Source organism: Polyodon spathula, chromosome 6 (genome assembly GCF_017654505.1).
Source record: "Polyodon spathula isolate WHYD16114869_AA chromosome 6, ASM1765450v1, whole genome shotgun sequence".
In the NCBI taxonomy this organism is placed as follows: Eukaryota; Metazoa; Chordata; class Actinopteri; order Acipenseriformes; family Polyodontidae; genus Polyodon; species Polyodon spathula.
In genome coordinates, this window is record NC_054539.1 from 49,074,967 (window position 1) to 49,098,001 (window position 23,035).

The following is a 23,035-nucleotide window of genomic DNA, read 5'->3' on the forward strand; positions in this document are numbered from 1 at the left end:
CTTGCTTTAGTTTTATCCCTTCCCAAATGACCAGACAGGGGAATAGCGTGAGCCAGCTGCAACAAATCCTCCTTAAAGGGCTGAGGAATGAGCAACTGATGACGCACTTCACCGGTCTGGGGTAATTTATCAACACGGTACAGTAGGTCTCGATCAATTTCAAAGTGGGGGTACGTGGCGGCGCGTCTGGGCTCGACCACCCGACCATTAACCACCGCTGCTTGGTCAAAGAGCCTGCCCAGCACGTCGTCACGCCCTTGCTCGAGTCGGAAGTCACGGGAGCGAGCTAAGAAATCAGCTCCCATGGCTTCCAACTCGGGGTCAGGTCGGTCCCGAGCAGAGGCAGCCGAGCCAGACCCCTGCGCTGGCTCCGCGACCTCCCCCCCGGACTCTTCACCAACCGCCCCCACCTGAAACTTCTCCGACTCCCTCCATTGCCAGCCCTCATTCTTAGCGATCCGACGCTCCCGTTTAGTTTTACGGGGTTTAAATCTATGGCAAAACCATTCTGGATCGCGAAAGGGAAAAATCTCTCCAATTACTTCCTCTTTCTTAGCCAATAAAGAAGACGGGGCTGTCAGAGCAGCCAACCAATCTTTAAACTGCTCACAGTCCCGCCCCAGAACTACTGGTACCGGCAATCGAGGACATAATCCTACCTGCACCTGCGTCACCTGCTGGCCAATAGTCATACACACATTTATCTTGGGATAGGAGCGGACATCCCCATGAATACATTTAATATGCACCCGTCCCAATATACGTTTATGCCCCGGTGAGACTAGGCTCTCCTGTACTAGAGACTGACCACACCCTGAATCCAGGAGAGCCTGGGTTTTTGTACCATCCACTGTCACAGGAATAACAAAACCCGTGTGCTGAAGCGACTGAGGTAATTGAACGTGCTTACCTGGTCGGCTGAGGTCACACTCCATCACGGGGCAGTCCCGGGAGAGGTGGCCCACCTCCCTGCACGTCCAACACCTCGGTGGGCTGGTTTCTCTCCCCGAAGTTTTGGAAAGAGGGGGAAACACTGGAGCCATAAAAGGGGCCCGCCGATAAGGCGTCCGCGCGAGACCCCGGTCCGACACTGCAGCAGCCCGTGGGTATCCCCACCCTGCCCCAGTACCCGGGCCGGGAGCTCCCGCCGACACCCCCCGACCAAATCCTGGACTACCCCTTCCCCCCAGTCCCTTCGCCCTTTCCGGGGCCAGTTGAGGGGACGATCCAGCAGCCACACTCCTCCCGGGCAGTTTCGCAGGCGTTGGCTCCGCTGCCTGGTACTGCTCGGCCAGTTCGACCGCCCGGTCCAGCGTGTCCGGCGCCTGCCGCTGGACCCACAGCCGAGGTCCCGAGGCTAGACACTCCAGGAAGCGCTCCACCACGATCATTTCCACCACCCTGGCTTTGGTGTTTAGGTCAGGATTCAACCAACCCAGGGCGTAATCCTTCAGCCGGTGGGCGATGGCTCGTGGGTGTTCCCCGGCCGCAAACTGCTCCTCCCGGAATTTCTTCCGGTAGCCCTCCGGTGTGGCCCCCACACGGTTTAGGATGGCTGCCTTCAGCCGAGGGTAATCCAACATGTGCTCCGGGGACAGCGTCCTCGCAGCTGCTTGAGCCTCCCCGGTGAGTTGGGGCAACACATAGCTAGCCCACTGGGCTTGGGGCCATCCGGCCGAGATCGCCATAGCCTCGAACACCTCCAAGTAGGCGTCCGGTCGATCCTCGGCCGTCATTTTGGTGGGTCTCTGGATGGAGTGGTCTGGAGCTGCGGGTCTAGCCGCCCCCTGCACTGCCGCGGTGAGCGTCTGGCGCAGGAGGTCCATCATTGCGGCAAACTGAGTCGCATCCATCGCTAGTCTGCTCCTTCTATAGTTGCACTGCTTGGGGCAGTGCCAGTGAATCCCACTTCTGACACCACGTGTGAAAGGGGTGTGGGTAATTCACTGACCAGGAGACAGACAGGTGTATTCGGGAAACACCACACAGGTGCCCAGTTTTATTTTAGACCGGTTCTTTTTTCTCTCCGGCAGAGGGCACTGTTGACCGTGGGCTGCCTATCAACGATGATAGACAGCACCACGGAAATACCACAGCTGGTACACGAACCGCAAATGCACTAGCAGGTGCTCAAAGAAATAATAATGAAAACAGAAGGCGAAAAGAACAAGGGAAAATAAAACAGTAATAAAACTACAAATAAAAGGTGCTGCACTCGGCAGCGTTATCCCGGTCGCCGCTACCCGCACGACCCGGATCACCGTCCTACTCTCTCGGCTATCTAGCCTGCTCTTTCACAATATGCCGGGGTCTGCCCAAGGGTTCCCCGCTCTCTCTCTCTCTGTCTCACTGATTCCCGGTCCCGAATCAAAGCGTCCGCACCCTTAGCGCGTCTAAGTGGGCAGACCTGAGGAAACAACAGAGCGTTATTTTATAGGACCGACAATCACCCAAGACCCGCCTCTCGGCCATTCAGAGAGGGGGAAAGTCCACACTCACACTTTCCCACCTCCCCGTGTCACTGCCATGACTCACAGGCGGTTGTTGGGCGACTGCCGCCCTCTTCCTGCAGCCCGTGAACACGCCAGCAGAGTCAGCACAGATCTCTCCCTGTTACACCATCACATTAACCATCCTCTTTATTTATCTTGTGTATGTCATGCATTGGCACAAGCTCTTGTGTTTGTCTAACAGTGCAAGGTTATTTGGGAAGCCAGGGGTCCATTCTTTTGGGGTTAGTGATCACACTTTCCTGAACTCGGGTCAAGTTCAGCCACCCCCGCCGTTCAAAGGGAGGTCCTCTCCACGTTAGTCAGAAGGGACCCCCGACCACACTATCCTTTCTATAAAGAGGTATGTGAAAAATACAGTGAACAAAAGGTGGGGCTTGGCTGTGAATGCAGTACTGATGTAGTTTTGCCATGCAATGCATTTTAAACCTGCTTTACTCTGATGCTCCTGAGAAGTGCTCAAAAAATGGACTGCAAAGGGTAAATTTGTTACCAACACATTATTCTAAATACAAGGACGGTAAAACGTGACTGACGTGTATCTGTGTGTTGTATATCCAAGTGCTGTGAGTTTAGAATAACTAAATAATGTGTCACACAGTCAGACAGGGGGGATACTTTTGCTTTCTCTAAAACAACAATCATTGATCATTTACTGTAATACAGAATGTAGTTGTCACATTATACTTTTCACAGTTCTATCTACAGTGCCATGGATTGTGTAGCATATCCTTGTATTCAAAATAATGTTTATATCCTTGTATTCAAAATAATGTTTATTTTGTTCATTTTTTATTGCACACAATAATGATCTTGCCTAAGAGGCAGAATCTCTGGTTCTACAATTTGTTATTTATTTACAGGTTAACACATAAACAGGTACACAGCTAGTGCATTTAAGAACATCACTTGTTCTCTGTGTGAATAATTTAGCAAGTTGTTGACACCACAGCACTAACGATTTACGCTTAAGAAAATACAAAAATAGATACTGCACTTCACTTTCTAATGAGCAGAGTGACACCTACTGTGATGGGACTGGGTATTTTTTAGCTGTTTAAAATTTTACCATAAAGCTAAAACTAAAAACAAACCAGTTGTGAAATGTTCATTAATAACCAAAATGTGTGGTTACAACTGCATTGCTCACAATTCTAACTGGAGGCATTTTCTTGTTTCTTTTTTTTTTCATGTAGAAAGGACTACTGTACCACGGTTTACAATTCCTGTGAGGTCAACGTTGGCCATTACAATGTTTTTTTTCAACTTAATAATAGATGTTTGAAAGTTTAAGTGCTGCCTCAGGCACTCATAAGCATTTATTACAAATCATTGCTTGCCTCTCGTATGCAGTGAGGAATAACATTTACATACAGTAGCACGGATTAATAAGATTGAAAAAAAATGGAAAGAGGTGTCAGTCAGGGACTGTAATGGCGCTAATAAAGCCCACTATATTCCTTGGAAATATCAAGCCGTCTGTTTCAATCTTTTGCTGTTCCCCAAGGTATACACAAATCTGTATCAGATAAGACTCAAGCTGTGGCAGAGTGGAATCTTTTATTTATCATCAGTGTAACTGCACTTTCCAGTGAGCTGAGGTAGGAGCTAAACCAAGAACCATGTGTATCTGAAAATTGTATACAATACAGCTGCTAAGAAGACGCATTCGGACACAAGAACTTACATGACAGGATGCTGGCAGAACTGAAGATAATCGGAGGGCATAATCAATATTCTACCTTTATGACATTTCCTTTTTTAAATTTTTTTTTTGCCTCAAACAACCTGAGCCAACACTTAAAATAGAAGCCTTGCAAATACACTAAATAAATATAACGGGGGGGGAATGGTAACATAAGTACACATACCATCTTTTCAATCTGTGCAGTATATGTTGTACTATATATGAAAATTCTTCTGAACAGTTTTCAATTACACTAATTAGAACTGTTTTATAAATCACTGAATTTGAAATTAAAAAGAAAAATAAGAGAAAAAAACGTTATTTAAACAACCATTGAAATAAATTGTTCTAAACTATTAACTATTTATTGCTTAATGTTACTGTTTAGAGCTGTAAAACATAAATGTAAAAAAAAAAAAAAAGAAATCCATAAGGCTGCAAACAGAAATATTTTTTATTTGTTTAACACAACTTTTCTTAGCAGAATTAAGAAGAATTTAAATGTTTTGTACATGCAGTCGATATCCACGTTTCCAAAGTGTTAAAAATATCACTGTGTGGATTGGAGTGTTTTGTATTGAAAAGATCGGAGGATGTCCATATGTATTTTTAAGGATGAAGTAGATGTTGTTTTCTGTTGTTAAAACCTCAATTGCCACTCATGGGTAGTGGCTCTGGCCTCTTGTGGAGTCAATATTAGCTTGCATCTTACACCACCCAGTAAGATATTCTATGTAGAATCAAGTATGCCTGCTGATGACATCTCATTTGTAAAATTGAGCTAGAATAGCTGCATTAGCATCATCTATTACAAATTTTCTTTTCTAATATACATACAGACACACACACACACACAGTAGAATACGGTCTGGGACAAACTTATTTGTTTAGCAACTCCCAAAAGTTGAATTTAGTAATATCCCTCTACTTCATTGACATTAACTGCTACAAAAATATACTGATGTAAGTTTGAAGAAGCTACATTGAGATTGAACATTTCAAGCCACCCCCCGACCCCCCCACGCACACACACACACACACACACACACACACACACACACACACACACACACACACACACCCCTACCCCTACACATACTTCACTAACTGCAGCATTTTGCTTTTATGTCACTAGCACATATCAAAAATTGTTCTTGCCTAATTCCATCTGGTACTTGCAGATGTCTCAATCAGGTAACAGCTGCATTATGTCACTGTTCCTACTAAGGCAGAGTCTAACTTTATACAGAGTTCTGTTTAAGTGGAAGAAATATGATTCACATTATTCTTTGTATGCCATTGCTACAAGATCATTGGGATTTTCCAAAACAAAGACCAGGGGTCACAAATACAAGGACCAGGGGTCACAAATGGAGATTAGATAAAGGGTCATTCAGAACAGAAAATAGGAATCTTCCCCAGTAATGTTGTGAAGCGGACACCCTGGGATCCTTCAAGAAGATGCTTGATGAGATTCTGAGATCAATAAGCTACTAACAACCAAACGAGCAAGATGGGCCAAACGGCCTGCTCTCGTTTGTAAACTTTCTTATGTTCTTATGTTCTAAATAAAACTCTTAATTAATCAAGGTTGAATGATTCTCAAAGAAGAAGAAGAAGAAGAAGAAGAAGAAGAAGAAGAAGAAGAAGAAGAAGAAGAGACACCCAATTGTACATTATAAGGCTGTAACTTAATTGAGAGATTATGTTGTAGTATCGGTGTCCCGGACATTGAATTACATTTGTATATGTACATATGTATACAATACATGTCAATAAAGATTGATCAGAGAAGAATATGCCCAACCGGTTGGACAAATAACATTTAAAAAAGCATTTTCGTCTGAGACTCCAAAACTTTTGATGTCTTGTAGTATCATAATATCAAATCAGTACAGTATTATATATTACGACTATTATTATTATTATTAATAATAATAATAATAATAATAATAATAATAATAATAATAATAATAAATAATAATAAATTAAAACTGTTTTTTTGTAATTTCCTTTTTTTGTAAGTATCTTATTTCTTCTACACATAAAAAGAAAATGCTATTAAGTGCAATTAGTTGTCAAAATTTAGATTTGGTCCCAGACTTAATCAATCTGAAAAGAAAGGCAAGCTAGAACATATCATTTGTGTAAGTAGAGCGCAGGTATGACATACATAATAATTTACATTTGCTAAGACATTTAGATGACAGCACTGAGTGGCAAACTGACTGTTTACACGTTTTTCCACATTTCTTTACAACAGCCGGCAAAGATCTCTGTGAAAACAGACAAGTGGTGGCACAGTCTGACAGTCATCTTTACTTTGAATATGAACACAATACAATACATCCTTCTTGACATCTGACTGAAACAAGCCCATTGCTCAAGATGATGAAGAGATGCTGGTTCACTGGTAACTGCAAATGAGCTTGATGCTACATGAGCACAGACAACTGCAAAATGAACAATACATATTTTGCACCTAAAATCGCCATGTTATTAGCAGAATAGGTGGTTATGATGGTGCTTAAAAGCTTTAATAGTTTTTATTAGAATGTAGTTAAAATCTCAATTAAAAGCACTCCCATAAAGGAAGTGGTGTGAACATTAAAGGTTGTGTCTGGGTTTTCCAATTTGCACGAGAGTAATTCAGCATTATTACAATATTTTAAAGCTGTCTTTTTTCATATACTGCGGCTTTAATTTTATTGGCTACTCTTTTATATACTAGCTGTGAATGGTGCCCATTTTGAGATTAGGAGATTAGGTTATTCATCACTCAAGATGTTCCCTGCTGTGCTGGCATGATGAGAGCGCAGCCAAATCAAAACATCTCTGGAAGGCATTTCAAAATAATTGAATGCATCATAATTTCCCTATTAATACATAGCGCATATAACAGTTGTGCATGAAATGCCCACATTATCTGTTACTTTTTGTTAATGTCTTGCTCCTCATCAGTAAATTTAATACAGAGTGTGAATAACCATGCTAAGATGAAAGGATAGGTTACTGCCATGTTTCAAGATTCAGTAGAAAATTAAAGTAAATCGATCATTATACTGCACTACTGGAATGTCTAAAATGGCATGTTGCTAAGCAAATGGCGATTTAAATGTACTGTGCAATTCCTTGTGAACTGTTTTACTTAGAGCATTTTTTTAGATACTTAACATCAAATGCTATTTATCTGCCAGAATATAAACAGATGGATTATGAATTCAATATGAATAATTAATTGTTTAGTCAAGTGTAAATAACAATGGTTATGTCCACACCATTATTACACATTGTTGTCTGCCTTGAAGGCAAACATGTTAGGCAAATAACTTTTTATTTACCTTCAAGCTTCCAATTAACCTTAGGGTTATAGTATTTGGTTCAAATATAGGGCACATACAGCATTTCTGCATAGAATGAATACTATACCAACAAGAAAAGGCAACAAAATATAAGGATTAAATGTATACATTTTAAAAATAGGCTTTATTTCTGGGGATACACACAAAGTAGGGGCAGGCTGTTTGTTCAATCATACTCTTAAACAATACAGCAGAAGATTTACATTTTAATATACTTCCATTTAAAACAAGAAAATACTTGTTTTTACAAAGAGAAGCCTGACCATTGTTTAAAGAAATAACCTTTATTTTATGAGTGGTCTGTCAGGTTATTTTGGTGGATAAAAAGCAGGTTTTATCGGATTGATCCCTAAAATCAGAACAGGCAGGTTCAGGAGTCAGCTTCTATGTATACCTGGTCTCAGCATTAACAGTCTGCCTGTGCTTCGTGATGCCTCAAACCTCCCCTACACTGCACGCCACACCCTGTCCCACTCCGCTACCACCCCACAGACCCACTGTACACTAAATTACTGTTGAAATTACAGTTTACAAAGATTGAGGTAAAATATGTTATATAAACAATATGGAGAAGTATCCTTTGTTTATACCTACGAGGATTTTAAAAGATATAAAGATTAGAGGTGTAGAAGACCACTGACACAATATCAATACAGCAAAAACAGCCTTTTTAGAGGTTTAATACAGATAAAAGGGTACAGCACTATACAGAAATTTTGCTGAGGACCATTTCAGAGATAAACTAATCCAGACTACAGCAGTTTGAAAAAACCTACAATAAACCTACTATACAATAAAGACAATGATCAAGTCTATTAAAGGCCAGCCTTTAAATAAACACTCTTTTGATTGAAAAATTCTATTGAGCGCTACAGATAGGATTAATGTATGTCACTCTTTGCTCTCTGTTGTAATTGTTAAATGCAAAGAATAGGGATTTCATGTCCATGAGTGAATGTGCATTGGATATTTTTGTGAGAGCAAAAACTGGGAATAGCTCCACTTTAGATCTACATTTACATGACCTTGGTAATAAAGGGCTTCCATTAAGTGCAGTAAAAAAAAAAAAATAACACAAAAAAAAAAAAACTATTCAAGCTTTGCAAAGGTAAACATGTGTATATCTATTGCAGCTTGGACTCATGAGCAAATTGTTTTGATGACATAAATGAAGATTGATATTCATCAGACTGTTCTAGACATGTTGTTGGTTTCTTTAACAATATCCAATAAAAGTATCATACATAAAAATACATAAAACATTTTTAATCTATCAACACTTGAAACATAAAAACACTTTTAATAACTTTAAATAACTAACAGCTTAAAATGTTATGAATATGACCCATCATCTTTCTGAACATGCAAAGTAGTTGCCTAATAGAGGGTTTGTATTTGATAGCAGTATGGAAAACAAAATAGTAATTCATTATTTAGCTATTAAAGACATGTAAAAGGATTATTTCCTATTTTAAAGAGAAAATTAAAGCAATTGTTATGTACTATACAGTACATAGGGCACATTCAACTGTTTATCTGTTTATCCCACAGCTCGACCCAAACAAATACTGGATCCTCCGATTGCTGACACACAAAATGTGTTATTACCATTAATGGAAAAGTTAATGGTCCATTTTCATATATATCAATTTACATTTTACAATTTGAGTCTACAAATGATGTATAGAATGCTGGGCCGATGATATTTTGCTCAAGGAAATAGTTTTAATGTGTTTTATGGACATCAAATGTTGTGAATAATGATGCATCCAAAGAATGCAAATAAGATGACAGTTCATATGCTGTGATCAACAGTCCTTGTATAAGAGGTTTGAGACAGAACTGAATGTTCAGCCTGAATGTATAATGCAAGATATACATTTTTGTAAATAGATAATACCTTGTCTTTTGTTGCAGTGGCCTGGATTTTCAATTTCCCTAAGCTGTGCTAAAAATATTGCAGGAGGTGTGATTAAATAAAAATAACAATGAAATAGTATACATTTTAGAAATACCGGAGGCAAGAATTGAAATAAGTTTATTCCGGTTTTCTTCTGTGTGGTCTTTGTTTTGCAATAAAATCTGAAAAGGACCTTATAATAGCTTTATCAGACCTACTAAAATGTGTACAGCACTGTGAACGTGGGGGTTGCAGTGTGTAGGTGTAGGGCTGATGCAGGTGCTCCACACAACGACAAACACAAAGTTCACGGTTCAAACAATTCTATTTATTTTTTTTCTTGGTCAGCTTGACTGCTGAAATAATAATGCTGGCTCTAACCAACTATTGGTATTGCCAGAGTATAAATCAAGGGGTTGCAGTCCCGAAATAATAATACAAAAACACAGACACAACACAGATACAGACACGTCTGTGGACAGTGTGTGCTCTACGTGTGCAGCGATTAGACAGTGGTGTTTGTTTAAGTACAGGTGCAGTGCAGTCTGGGTTTAGCGGTGGCTTGAAGCGGCAGCTCCCGGGTTCATATTAGCCATCTGGCAAAGACAAATACAGACAGTTACAAAACAAACAAAACACTTCACTCACGATTACAAATTGATTGTTTCCTTTCTCGGTCCTAGCGGTAACCATATCAAAAGGAACAGATTGCTGGGGCCACTTCCTCAAAATAGCCTCTGTCATGCCCTCTTTCGATGGCATGGCCAATCACATCTCCTCCAATCCGCGACTGACACACCACCTACCGCATTAAGGCAATGACTTCTGGTATTGTGGCCCCACCCCCTTCTTGGATGGCCGGCTTCTGACTGACCCTGGAACAGGGCACTCTACTCCGATTATACAGTGCCCTCAAAGATCGGGAGGGAGATTGTTGACTAGGATTAATTTACACTCTGTCACAAGCACATACTGTTCACAAAACTGAAAAAGAACAAACCTTCCTACTGATATGTGTACAGTAACATTTATAAAGGAAGTAGTGAATTCAATTCATACAATTGCCCAACTAACTTCAGACATGCTCAAACCTACATTTTTATTTCTCTAAAGAAAACTGTAACATTACAGTTTCCATTTCAAAAGTCAAATTTTAGGTATGTGCATGCCAGAAAGCAGTTCATTTTCAAATACAGCATTTAATCGCTTTCTGAAGCAGTTTTATTTTGTGCTGCTCATCTTTATAGAGGCCTGTTTATGTTTTCTTTTGTCGTCTTTTACAAGATAATTTGGTGCTGAATTGGCAGCACTGAAGTCTGATTTATCCTCAGACTTGTGATAAGCCTTGCTAACGTGAACTTTCTTACAGTATGCCTCAGGCCTGCTCTGCAGTGAGCAACCTCATGTGCCCATCCATTTCTTTTTGACACCTTCTGCCTGCAAATGTTACCTCTCAGTGTTAGTTTTACTAAATTATAGTCATTTTATGTTATTAATGTGCAATTATGGCACAGACCACCAAGTAAACAATTGTAACCATTGTGTAGTTTAGGGGGCAGGGGCAGGAGAAAGCACCCCCCCACACATACACTCCCCTCACCACTCCACTCTTCTAATCTTCAATCAACTTGCCCTTACTTTTTAGTTTTTGACCCACCATACCTCTACATCACCACCTCAGCAAAAGCAACAGCATCTTCCTCTAGAGGAAGTCAGAGCTCGAGGAGGGCTTTCAGGAGGACAAAGTCAACTCAAGCACAGAACTCTTTGCTAACATTGCTCTTGTCTAGTGGTCTAACATATTATTTCAAGGTACATTTATTTAAGCAGGTATGACAATAAACTTGTTCATATACAGTTGTAGGCAAAAGTTTATATACCCCAATGGAAATATATAATTTCTAGAAATTTCAGCAATTTTTTGCAAAAAATGCTAATTCAAAAGTATTCATACCCTGACAAGGACAATTAAATTAGTAGCTAGTTGAAGCACCTTTAGCAATAATAACCTCTTTTAAACGATTATGATATTTGTCAATGAGCTTTTGGCATGATTCTTTACTGATTTTTGACCATTCTTCAATGCAAAATGGTTCCAGTTCATTCAAATTATGAGGAGTTTTCTTGTGCACAGCCTTTTTAAACTCATACCAGATTCTCAATTGGATTTAGATTGGGACTTTGACTAGGCTGTTCCTGAACCTTGATTTTATTCTTCTTTAACCATTCTGAAGTAGATTTTGATGTGTACATTGGATCGTTGTTGTGTTGGAACATCCAGTTGCAGTTTAAACCAAGTTTTGTAGCAGGGGTTTCAGAAGAATGGCCCATATCTTTTGGTATGCTGTGGAATCCATTATACCATGTATTGGAACTACATTTCCTGCACCATTAGAGGAAAAACAGCCCCATAGAAGGATATTACCTTCTCAATGCTTGACAGTAGGTATGGTGTTCTTTTCTTTGTACGCCTCACCAGACTTTCTCCAAACGGTAACGACTATCGGCGTGATCAAATAGCTTGTTTTTTGTTTCATCAATCAATAAAACCTTTGACCAGAACTCATATCCATCATTCAAATGCTGTTTTGCAAACTTTAAGGGATTGTCCTTGTGACGTTTTCCCAAGAATGACTTTTTCCTTGGCCTGCGACAATTGAGACCTTTACCATGCAATACTTAACCTATGGTTGAAATGGAAACCCCAGTCCCATTTGCAGTCGATTCATTTTGAATATATTTGGCAGTCAATCTTGGATTGTTATCAACTGTCCTCACTATTCTTCTACTTGTTCTTGGTGAAAGAACCTTCTTTCTTCCAGACCGAGGGAGCTTTGTGACAGTACCATAAGTCGTGTACTTCTTCATAATAGAAACCATAGTTGAAATTAGGATACTCACATGCTTGAAAATCTTCTTGTATCAATAAATTTTCTTCAGCTAGCTCTTTTTCCCATATTGACTTATTGGTAATGACAGCAATCATCCTATGCCTAACCCTTTTATACTCTCTAAAAATGTTCGCCTACAATCTAGCATTGTCTAGATTTTTCTAGAATAAGGTTCTGCATTATCATATTGAAATTTCTAGCACCTTGTAGACAACACTATCATAGCATCAAAGGGTATGTATACTTTTTGAATTAGCGTTTTTGGAGTTTTGTAAAAAAAAAAAAAAAATGCTGAAATAAATAATTGTAGACATCCATTTCTTGTAACTTTTTTTCCTCATCCACAAAAGCAAAACTTTTGCTACAAAAGATTGAGCCTATAATTCTTTGTTTTTAAGAAATTTCTAGAAATTATAAATTTCCATTGGGGTATATACATTTTTGACTACAACTGCATAGATTATATGAGATGACATTATTCCCATGTCTAAAAGGAATATACAGTACCATAGAACATTTGTTTAAAGGATCTACTGCAAATTTGTATATTCACAGACATTATGTACAAGAACAGTCATGTTCTAATTGTATTGGCTCTGATCATTTTTAAACCTGTACTCGTTTAAAAAAAAAAAAAAAAACATTATGTTTTTCATTTAGATTCCATCTGCATTTAGCCATGCTTTTTTAGTGGATGACAATTAATTACTTTTAATCCATTGAAATTCCTCAGGAGATCTCTACTTATTGGTATAAATTAATTTACTACATTTATTTCACTGATTAAAAAACAACAACAAAAGACATCTGTCTTGGCATTACGGGGGTCACTGATGCATCCCCAGAATATCGGACACCCCCTCAGTTGCATGAAACCTAGACATAGCAAGAAGAGAAATGGTATCTGATAAAAGCTGTACCAAACATTGTCACATTTAGAAACCTCGGCTCATTGCTCAGTAGTGTAGTACAAGATTTATTCAGATTTTTTGGCAACATTAATGACAATGCAACAGTCTACATTAAATTATGTATGTGACTGCAAAACATATTAATAAGAATTAATTATTCAATAAAATACAATGTTCACTCATGGGCATGAAACTATTTGAGACGGGCACGCCCTGATGCCACTCACTAGCTGTAACATTTGTCAAAAATCTGCATCGCCAACCATTTCAATTTTTAAAAAATCAGTTTTGAGGATTACAGTTACCTTATCTGACTAGCACCAACCAATCTCACTGGTTTTAAAAATCAAATGAATTGAGCAACTGAAACTTCACACCAAAACACAATTCGCAAAGATCTCTTAATAACATCTACACAATCCATTGTTCCTTTATATCTCAGTATAATTTGTATAAATAAAATAACACAAAGAAAGGACAGTTTGGTACTTACTGGACAAAGCCATCACATTTGCTTTCAGCTTTTCCGTATTAAGCATTCACATTCAGCCCATTATGGGTTCCAAGCCTAGTGGTGATGATGAAATACCAGACAAAAACCACATTCGGCTTTATATCAGTCCCAGACATGAGACAAACCTTACAAAAAATGACTTAAGTCCAGATGAATGACCACCCTACTTGACATACACACTGTAGTGAATTTAACTTATTAGTTTAAGTAGTAGAATAAATAAATTCTTATGACACACACACACATACAAAAACTCATTAAAGAGGCATATTTATATCTGTAAAAAAATAGACACTAGTGCATTTAAAAAAAGAGATCAGATGTGTTCCAATTATTTTACTATAGTTTATCCAATAATCATCCACTTTATTTAGTGTCAGGTAACACAGTATGGCATTTTCTCATTTACATGTCCAGGATCTAAGGTATTAAAGGCATGTACTAGATTTTGTATTAGTATACCACAGTACATTAAATTAGAAGACATATACTCAAACACAGAAAACAGCAGCTTGCATTAGCAATAAAAACCCGTGGCTGTAAAGGATACCTACAATTGTAATATTATTAATCAATAAGAATGGAATTGCATAATGTGATTTACTGAAATTTAGGTCCCAGTGGTAAAAAGCCTCTCAGTAAAACCTAATTTGCAACCCAAGATGGCTCCTTCAATGACTGGCAACAAAGTTTCTCCAACACATTTCATAGGGCATGATCCAAAGATAAGAGGTTTTCAGCCCAATGACAATTGAATTACAATGCCAACCAAAGCCAACTTCATGAACTCCAAAGATCAGATTTAGCTGTCAATTCGAATACAAACTTAACCCTTGTATTTAAATACAGATTTTATTTAGATCGTCTGTGATTTATTGAGAATAAATGAGCAGTCTTAATTGTTTCCTTTATAATAAAATCAGTCTGATATAAAAAAACAAAAAAGCAAAACTGCAGCCCTTGGTATCTGACATTCTCCAATTCTATTACTTACATAGAATATATATATATATATATATATATATATATATATATATATATATATATATATATATATATATATAATATATATACGGGCATATAAGCACAAAGAAGCTGTACACCTAAAATTCAGACTATCCATTGTGGTATTCACCCTGATAAGCATATTAGTATAACATACATTTTTTTTAAAATATAGACTTACATTACAGCACATTGTCTATTAACTTGTTTCCATAGTCAAGCCAACTTGAATACATGCCATAAGCTCAGAAAATGTTTCAATATCAAATTCTACTTTCTATGGGTGTGAGTAGCCATGTGCTTCAATGAAGGGAAAAAATCAAGGACCACAATAACAAAAGCGGAAACGATCTAAAAATATTCCGCTATTATGACAGATTAGATGCAATTTTAGGACACCGTCTAATAGCACAAGACAGCCTGCAGTGAATTTTCTGGAAAAGTATCCATTGCTGTGTTTAGTGATAACAATGTTACAATGTCAATAATGATGATACAGTAATCTGGTTACCTGGTTACTATCCGGCCGCCTCTCGCGATAACATGAGTGAGCCGTATCCAGCTCACGCAATAACCCGAGAAACTCAGTGCATCTTCTCATTTCAGGCTACCCTGGAACACTTGGGTGCACTCGAGTTGGCTTGACTATGGAAACAAGGTATTTGTAGGCTAAAACATCAATGTTTGTCTGGGTCTGGTAAAGAGCCTTTTTAGAGCCAAATAGGGTTTTAAAATCTATTAAACCTACCTCTTTATTAGCATTAGTAGAAAATCTTTTGACTCTGCTTGTTTTTATACTTTAATTCTGGATAGATATTTTAAAGTATAAAAAATTAAATAAAATTGGTATTTCATCACTGCACAGTACATCACATGACAGGAAGTATTTTTTACCTGTATGTACCATCAGCTTTTATAACATTGTCTGAAATATCTGCATTATCCAAATTTAAGTATAGAATACAGGCAAAGAACCAACAGATGTTCAACTCCTTTACCTACTGTATTTTTCCCAACTACATGTTATATTGTGAGAGTGTTGTAAAAGCATAGGAAAAGGCACAGTGAGCTGTACAATATATCTGTATATTGTTCTTTTAAGAATGTTTTCCACTCACAATACAGATTTGAATATAGTAAGACTGAAGTATATAAAGGCAGTAAAGCAATTACTGTGCATTCTGTGTGGGCTACTTGATTACATTAGAATGTAACAGACCATTCAAATGGGACGACATTCCTTCGTAATATCTCATTCAGTGGACGAATTGACAAAACTGACAAAAACAAAACAAAAAACTATGGGCCTTGTTTACGAAAGGGCACTAAATTTGGAGTTAGTGTGCACTTAAAGTAGTGAGCTTAAAGTGCAAGATAAATCTAAATTGCCTGCCCTATTTACTAACAGAGAACACATACATTTATGTTTACATACCATACCGTGCACACTACATGTATTGTGAGTGATAATTTAACATGTACGATAATGTCAGACACTTACCTGTGACCACTGTGATATCAAAAGCCAAAGCAGTCCAGGCGTATCTTTTGTTCATTAGCTTATTGTGAAGGTGGAGGTGGCTTACACTGACCAAAAATGAGTGATCAACAAATAGACCACTCAGCAGGGTCAGGCAGAGGCAACGTAAAGTGAAACTGCACTGCTTAATGCAAACGGCCTGCCCATTAGTTTCTAAAATTGCATTGTACCGTATCGTTTTGAAATTCCTCTTTAAAACAACCCACCGCTTTAATATAACACATGTATTCAAGATGTGCAGGCTGCATTGTATGAGTGACTTTCCCATTAAGCCAATCATAACGCAAAGAGATAGTAAAATAGTCAATCAATAGCACAGAGGATTCATTTCCTCACGCACACAGCACACATAATTTTGATTAGGATAGCAAAGTGAAGGCTTGTTTAAACTATTTATTTTACTTCTCAGTAGCCAAAAAAGTAGTTGGAGATGTCACAGAAGCAAAAGGTGGAGGCGGAACACAGAAAATTCCAAAATCCTTAGCTAGATGATTATTTGTTCAATTCATAATTTTGACCGCATAGCAATATATCTGATTTGCAATGCAACGGTTGCAGTAATGAAGGATTTAAACATACAACAGAAGTCATAAAAAGGTACATTTCATTGTGGTACTGTTTACTATTTCACTCTTTTGTTTCCAGTTAAAAACATTATATTTTGGAATATAATTTAAATATTGAGACTTGGAATACACTGCGTATTAATTGAAGTTCACCCCTAAATAAATAATCTTACATACCATTTTCAAAATGGTCTTCATTTAGTTAATTTAAATGGTACGACTTTTTGTTCCTAGCTATATTAGTTTGCCATATGTTGATTAATACTGATAATATCAATGACAGAATCATTATCAGGATTGTTATTTGTAAAACATCGTCCGTCAGTTCTATTCACTTGATCCAAATGACAGCTGATAAAAAATATACCTGATGTTTACATCTTTAAAATTGTACTGTTTTTGTAATCATTGTGAGTGGGTTATTTTCCTCTAAATCTGCTTTTTTTTGTCTGACCTTCCCTGACAATTTCCCTTTTTTTTACAGACAGAAATACACTTAAGACACTCTGATGCACTATTAAACGATTTATTTTCATAAACACAAAGGGCCTTATAGTAATTAAATATCAATTAAATAGACCCTTGGGTTTAAATAGCATGTGATTATGTTGAAGCTTTTAAAAATAACCATATAAATTGCAACACATGTATACACAGTTTCCCACTGTGTACTAGTGTTCTGCTTTGCATGTTGATTATTAATGAACATCACAACTTTCTAAAAGTTCCCTGTTGACCTTATTGTTTATTTTCTATTTATACCCCTATTTAAATTATACACTGGGCCCAGGTGGAATGGTGATAATTTTCTGATAAACAGATATACAATACAACACAGATTTTATTTATTATTTCTGTTAGACATGTATGCTGCTCTTTTCATTAAACATGTATTATCTTTATTTCTCTAAACACATACAAAAGAAGATTAATTGTGTATTTCTGCAGAGATAACATCTGTCCTGTCATCTCAAAGAATATTAAGCTTAATAAATATATTTATGAGCACTGCTTTGTATAGCTCTAGTGCAATCAGCCATGCTGAGTATGATAGCTCAAGACGATGAAAACCCATTGACTTTTTGTAGCAAATTAGTCTACCACCTAATCTGTGAACCCTGCTAAGCTTTTGAATTATGGCTAGAGCCAGCAGCTCTGGTAAAACACTTAAATGAATTATATCAATTCATAAACTTGTTCATGTCCAGATTTCATTAGCCACACATTACAACGTTTTATGTTTATCACTGCTCTGACATAATCTATAAATAACTGAAATGCTAATCATAGTGTTCTGCTGGGCATCATCATTTAATCATAAAGAGATACATTATTATACATGACAATAGATAATAACAAGTCTGGGTCAATGGCCGCAAATTAAAAGATCACAATTATATTCTATAATGGTACATATCTAATACATATAGTGACAAATGGGTCCCTTCCTAATCACTTGTGAATGTCTCCCCTCTGACACTCTTACAATTAAGAAAAATGATGCTTGAGTTGTGAAGCAGGGGTAATCCCACAACATCAAGGTAAACAAAAAAGAATTAATACTGCAATGAAGTGCAGCAGGAAGTAACACTTCTAATGCGATTAATTCTTTAGAAGTAGTTTTCAATTATATAAACAGCTTTTCTTTCATTTTCCCCCCTACCTTGTATATAAAATCTAAGCTTCACGACGAATGCATAGTTTGAAGCCAAACACATGGGCTAAACCAATACATATGTAAGATTTCAATAAAATGCAACGTAAAATGTTGCCTTCAAAGGACTGTCTATTTCTTTTTTAATTTCCAAAAATAATATTTTTATATAGTGCCTTTCATAGTGGACCACCATCACAAAGCGCTTTACAAGATACAAGACTAGGGCATGTGAACTATGCATCAGCTGCAGAGTCACTTACAACAACGTCTCACCTGAGACACAGAGCACAAGGACGTTAAGTGACTTGCTCAGAGTCACACAATGAGTCAGTGGCTGAGCTGGGATTTGAACCAGGGTCCTCCTGGTTACAAGCCCGTTTTTTTTTTTTTAAGCCACTGGACTACACAGCCTCAGCCTTAAGTAACTGGATAACAGTTATCATTTTGTTCATTCATTTATTTTATTTTCCACCTAGAAATCTATAAATGTTCTTTTGGGGGAAAGTTTGTAACTACTACATGGATAAACATAGATATATCTGTATGTTTTAGTTTCATAATTTCTTCACTAAACCAGAACCATTATGAAATATACTGTATTAGACAGATTTCAGTTCTTGATCTGAACTAAATGGCTATAGTTATTGCTTACCTTGCAAAGCTATCAAACATTAATCCAGATGTGTTTGGCCCCACATGGGTTCAGTGTCTCTGTGGGAAGACAATACGATATTCTGTGTTGTAAAGATTACAAGCAGTTACCTGTTTAAGGAAACACTTAAAAACAAATCTGCACTGACAAAGCCCTCAACATTAAAAACACTAGTGGCTCTGTTCCTATGGGAACACGTTTTGTAACTGTGTTTATCTACAACTGATACTTTGAGGTGTTTATTAAAAAGAAGAGTGTGCAAACATATTGAGATAATTCATATATCTAAGGCCAGTAATACAATGTTATTTTAAGGGGATATTTTATATCATATTGGCCTAATATTCAATATGCTATTGTGTGTATGCACGTTTTTGTTTGATTCGCTATCATACTGTTTCTGCTTGGATCGTTGTTTTACATGCTTACAAACTGTTCCAACAAAAATCGCTTCAGAAAAGACAGCTGAAGGCTGATTGTGAGGAAGTGAGGTGGGGACACATATTAGCATTGCACAGTGTAATGAAGCCCATAGGTGAAACCTGTGTAACACAAAAAAAGATTACATCTAAATGCTGTGCACTGGCTAAACTAAGTGGGTCATTTTGTTATAGAAATCCCATTGTTTATGGCTGCAGATTGAGAGGTTTTTTTTGTTTTGTTTTTTTTCCCTGGGATTATTACAGTGCATGATGAGTAAAGAATGTCCTCGTGTCGAAGCTTAGGAATATGACTTACTGCATATTTTCTTGTTTTTTAATTGAAATTACCCTAGCAAGGAAACTCCATTCACAAAGTATAAACCCACTCTTTATTTAAAAACTGTTCTTAAAAGAGTTAGACTGTAGAAAAAAAAAACTTGTTGGAATAGTTTAATTTTTACAGTACTTATGCAGCAGTTAATTTGTTGGTAAATCATTTTAGCAGTCAGCATTAATGATCACATTATACAATTACTTGTGTTCCTCCTCTTAAATATCTACCAGTATAATAACAACAATAAATGGCTCTGTATAACACCTGTTATTACTAACTTAATTAGATTTTCATTAATTTTCAAAGATGTAGGAGGACATAGATGGAATCAAATCAAATATGTTATAGTTCAGAAAGAGGATAGAGCGAATACATTTTACAGCAAAATAAATAAAAGAAAGAAAAAATGAAAGTAAGGCAAAGGAAGAAATATAAGTTTGCAGCTAGGTAGGCAGTGCAGATAAATTATCAGCCAAAGACCACATGCATGTGCACCTCATAGTTTATAGGGTGCAGCAGGGAAGATGAAAGGAATGTGAAATGCTACGGAAACCAAACTCTGGAGACTTAATATTCTGATCACCTCACCTCAGAACATCTGGCTCTTAAATGTTCAGGCAACAAAAAACAAGAGAGCTAATGAAAGCAGTACATTTTATCTCTCCCATCAATGTACCTTGCAAACACCTGCTAAAATTAAAACAAATTGAATCTTGATTGCTGATTAAGTACCCTTTCTTTAGCTAGATATTCTGTCAGTATTTGACCTGCACACAATGCACACATTGATGAAAAGCCAGGTTGGGCTGCTGCCGTGGCAGAGGTTGAAACGATTTTGTTTTTCATTTCAGCGACAGTTCTTTGTTGTTTTGTTTTGTGTTTTTTTTTCCTCTAAATTATCCAAATTTCTTACAATTCATTTGGTAAGCATCGCAAACACTTACAGAAAAGCACCTGTCAGGTTGCCTTTGCAACAGAGTCTAGTGTAAAGAACATCAAGAAAAAAAACATTAGAAGCTATAAACATAATTATTTGTTATTAATAAAAGTGTTACCCGCCACTTTTGTTCTCTCACAGCAGCAATGGTATTACACCATTCAAAAAGTCCACAAACAAATTCACGATTACAGATCATGTTATGCATATCTGTGCATGTTTTCAACCTTTCTGTTATTGATAGGCAGCACTGCTTTCAGTTTTGTGCTAATGGGAGACCACAAAGCCAATCAGCGCTTAGTTGCAAAAAAAACATTGTACAAAGCTCTTTTTAGCATTATCTTTTAAGTATATCTTAATGCTCTGAAGACACATTATAAACAATTCAAGTTGTCTGCAAAATATCCAGATTTTTTTCTGAGCACAATATTCTATTTTCCACAATCAGGTCAAGAAAAAATATATACCAGGCATGATTAACATTCATTAAGACCTGTGAGAAATCCAACTTTTAACACACTGGCTTAAACTACGAAGCTACGTAAAAACAGATATAAACTGATTTTACAGTTATGTTTCAACAACTTTACATTATAAACACTGATTTAGCAACCTGACTGCTTGAATCTAATTTTAAATCTCAAATTTAGAATGTGGAAAAAAACATGTTTTTCCAAAGTTATTCAAAAACATATTTATACAGATACGGTTTCAGAGCTCTGCAAGGTTGCCTCCCAATCCATAAACTCATTTCATAATTTGACCAAAATGGCAAAAAAATGTATTAAACCTTATTATCAATCTGAAATTAAATATATACAATAATTTAAATGTACTAATGTGTAAGACTGTGCAAAAGAAAAGTTTGTTTATTTTTTTTCTTCTGATGTAATCTCTATTTTGTGTTTGGTATCATCTTTTGAGATATAACAGTTGCTGTTACATGTACAAAGATTGGCAGTGGCAGTATTTAGATCAGCAACTGTTTATCAATATGATGGGGTCTATTTTATTGATCACTGGCTGATCCTAATACCACCATCCAAACATTTATAAACCTGATTTTTGTTATTGTGTGTTGTAATGTTAATGAGTAATACAATCACATCCATATAAAGCAACTTGCACAAAGCTGAGCTCCAAGGATGCTTAAGAGTTGCAATTTTAATAAAGCAGGATAGTTATTGTGTCATTTCTCAGATTACCAGGTCTTGCAGGATGTGCTTTTAATGGGGTCCAGTAGATCTCCACGACTAGCCCAAATGAACACACAGAAACCGTTCCAGAATCCATATAAAAGGGCTTTAGAAACCAGGACGTGTACAGTACCAACCACTTACACCACGAAGGACTTGGCACTAAAGCAAATGCTGGGTAATTGTTAATTAGTGCTGAAAATCCACTGCCAAATATTGCAGTTCAGTGAAACCTGAATTACCTGGTCACCAAAGGGACTGCACGTTTGTGGCTGCTTCAGGTATATCTGAGGTGCATCTGTTGTTCACTCTTTTTGAAAAACATTAAACCTGTTTTGGTGTTTACTGGCTAGTATAGCAGTTGGATGGTCAGCTCAGGTAGATTTGACATATTACATTTATAAAAAATAGAAAGAGAACAAAAAAGAGAAAGTGATCTTTTCCCCTAAGGGTATTATGAAGTAGATTGTTGTAGAGGTATAAAATTCATAAGGGGTTTCAGTAATTGGATTAAATTGGTTCCAGAAAGTAGTACTTTATACTGTAATATGCCATTACTACTAATACAGTTATTCATTAATATTCATTTTCTTTAGTTGGCATATGCAGGAACAGTGCTTTTATAGCTTTGAATGTTTCATGTTATTTTTCAAATCATGTAGCTGTACTATTACTCGAATATACTTTATTGTGAACTTGGTTTAGCCAGTCAATTTACAGTCTCACACAATCATAATATTAAGTAACGAAACCTACTGTACATTCTTCCATATTACAACTTTTGGTGCAGTCTTACTTCATCGGAAAGAAGATGCTGTTGAAAGTCAAGTTTATTTACACTCCCTTATAATTTAGCTGTAACTGAAACTAGTTTGTCACTGTGCCTAGTATTAACATATTTAAATATTGCACTGCTATAGTACCAAACAACAACAACTCTGATGATTGTGT